At 43.6% G+C, this 3,207-nt stretch overlaps 1 pseudogene; it reads left to right on the plus strand.

Annotated features, from left to right (window-relative positions):
* The first annotated feature begins 329 nt into the window (after positions 1-329).
* LOC126425547 (5S ribosomal RNA) lies at positions 330-447 on the plus strand (annotated as a pseudogene).
* The last annotated feature ends 2,760 nt before the right edge of the window (positions 448-3,207 follow it).

Consider the following 3,207-nt stretch of genomic DNA (forward strand, 5'->3'; position numbering starts at 1 on the left):
AAACTCGGACATCAGCATCCCCGAAATTGAGTGGTATTGCTGGATCAAATCCTCAGCGAGTGGCTTAAACGGGCTGCAACGTACCTCCATACCTTTGTGGACTCACTTCCTAACCGAACCACGGAGATTATCAAGTACAAGGACGACATTACACGCCTTTAAATCACGCTTTTGTTGATTTCTCAAGGAGTCACTTACTTTTTATCCGGTGAGCTTATTTTACTGACACTACTAATCGGATTTTGAAGAGTGAAATGTCGTTGAATTTTTCTTAAATTTTTTTAGAATTGTGACACTAGTGGCAAAAATTAGTGTAGTTCCATTGGGAAAACAACGGCCTTGCCGCAGTGGATACACCGGTTCCCGTGAGACCACCGAAGTTAAGCGCTGTCGGGCATGGCCGGCACTTTGATGGGTGACCATCCAGGACGTCATGCGCTGTTGCCATTTTTCGGGGTACACTCGGCTTCGCGATGCCAATTGAGGAGCTACTCGACCGAATAGTAGCGGCTCTGGCCACTGAAAACCATCATAACGACTGGGAGAGTGGTGTGCTGACCACATGCCCCTCCTATCCGCACCCTCCACTGAGGATGACACGGCGGTCGGATGGTCCCGATGGGCCACTTGTGGCCTGAAGACGGAGTGCTTATCCATTCGGAAAAGCGAAGTCGATATCATATTGATACCACTCTAATGAATGTAGCTTTGAACCGGGAATATACGTCGTTCGCTGAAGACTTACTCACAGTTTATCTGGGTAAAACGTAGAAAAATGTCTTGAACGGTTTTGGAAATATTTGACCTGTATTACCCCATATTTTAGAGCAATTTGCGATGTTACGTTAGTGCCTGTGTGGTTTTGTTGACAAAATGGTTACATATGATTCACAGCAAAAAACAAAGGAAAGAAAATTCTCTAGAAACTTTCAGTTAACTAACTCAGCCTGTTCATTGAAAGATCTTATACGGGGTGTTCAAAAAGTCTCTCGGCAGTGCCGTATGATTGTTAGCCGCGCGTGCCATATGATTGTTCGCCTGCCTCGGTTACTCCCCTTGAAGTGGACTCTCCCAACATTCCACTGTTTCGTTTATCTCAAGCCAGCGTCAGAAGTATCGTTGGTGTGTGTCGTTACGTATTGACGCGAACGTTTAAGTTCAGTTCCTTCGTTCGTTTGTTTCGTTTTTGTCACTGTTAAAATGCTAACAATTGAAGAACGTGTGTTTTTAGTCGAACGAGTGTTCAAAGCTGGCGGTAAAAACACAGTTTCAGTTCGTCAAACATTTAATTCGGTTTTCCCGGAGACAACACTCCCACTACGCGATACTGTGCGAGATTTGATTAACAAATTTCAAAGTACGGGTTCAGTGGCCGATGCACCGAGAAGTGGTCGTCCTAGCGTTTTGTCTGAGGATAAACTACTCGATATTTCCGATAAAATGTCCGTGGATCCGAACAAGTCAGTAAGAAAACTCGCCCAGGAAGTCGATGTTAGTGTCGGAATGGCCCACACAGCTATAAGGAAAAAATTGGAACTTTTCCCATACAAAGTGACAGCCATGCAAGAACTGAAAAATACTAATCATGGCAAGAGCCTGCAGTATTGTCAATGGTTCAAAAATTTCGTTCAACAAAATGGAAGGGATATTCTTAATGAAACGTTATTCACTGACGAGGCGAGGTTTCATTTATCCGGGTACATGAACTCGCAAAATTTTCGTGTGTAGAGTACTGCAAATCCATTGTGTATTCATGAGGAACCACTTCATTCTGTGAAAATAGGAGTTTGGATTGCAATTTCTAGACGTCGGATTGTGGGTCCCATTTTTTCAACGAAACGGTAAACGCACAACGATGCTGCAGTGATATTTTGTACCCATTCACGGGAGAACTTATATTAAGTGAAATACTGAACGTCCGCAGCTCGTGGTCGTGCGGTAGCGTTCTCGCTTCCCACGCCCGGGTTCCCGGGTTCGATTCCCGGTGGGGTCAGGCATTTTCTCTGTCTCGTGATGACTGGGTGTTGTGTGATGTCCTTAGGTTAGTTAGGTTAAAGTAGTTCTAAGGTCTAGGGGACTGATGACCATAGATGTTAAGTCCCATACTGCTCAGAGCCATTTGAGCCCAAATACTGAACGGTTATTTTCAACAAGAAGGTGCAGCCGCGCATACAGCTCGCATTTCATTGTCACTGCTTGCTGATGTTTTTGGTGATTGCATAATTTCACAGAGACTTTGGCCTCCACGATCGCCTGACCTAACACCACCTGACTTTTTCTTCTTGGGTGGAGCGAAAGCGACTGTCTATAGAAACCGTCCAAAATCCATCGATGAATTGAAAACTGCAATATCCACTTTCACTGCTTCTGTTACAGAAGAAATGTTACAGTTTGTGCTTGGAAACATGATTAGACAAATTAAATTGTGTATTCAACAACAGGGGGTTACACTTTCAACGTTTAATGTGAAAATTTGTAAGTAAAAATGAATATTCAATAAATTAATAACTGGTATTTCACTGAACTGCATTTCGGTATATTCACTGCGTCATACGGCACACGCAGCTAACAATTATACGGCACTGCGGAGAGACTTTTTGAATACCCCTTATTAGCTACAATTAATGCTGAATGAAGGTTTCATTACATTCAATAAACCTCTTGCCCTGCGAACTTTCTGCTGTAGTATCTACTTTTTTTTAGTTATTGTACATTAAAGTAAGAAAAGTCATGAGAGACCTCCTAATATTTTCCTTTTGCCTGGCGAAGTGCATTGGACGTGGCGAGAACTGAAGAAGTCGTTGAAAGTCCCTTGCAGAAATACTGACCCATGCTGCCTTTATAGGCGTCCATAATTGCGAAAGTGTACAAACTGACCTCCCTTTGCTATGCCACAAATTTTCGATAGGATTCATGTCGGGTAGTCTGGGTGGCCAAAACATTTGCCCGAACTGTCCAAATGTACTTCAGTCAAACTGCGGACATTTGTGGCCCAGTAAGACATGGCGCAATGTTATCCATAAAAATTAAATCATTGCTTGGGAACATAAAGTCGATGAATGCCTCCGAATGGACTCCAGGTAGCCGAACACAATCATTTCGAGTCAATGATCGGTTCAGTTAAACCAGAGGACCCAGTCTATTCCAAGTGACCACAGCCCACACCCTCATGGAGTGACCACCAGCTTGACAGTGCCTTGTCGACAA

The sequence above is a fragment of the Schistocerca serialis genome, chromosome 10 (genome assembly GCF_023864345.2).
Source record: "Schistocerca serialis cubense isolate TAMUIC-IGC-003099 chromosome 10, iqSchSeri2.2, whole genome shotgun sequence".
Classification (NCBI taxonomy): domain Eukaryota; kingdom Metazoa; phylum Arthropoda; class Insecta; order Orthoptera; family Acrididae; genus Schistocerca; species Schistocerca serialis.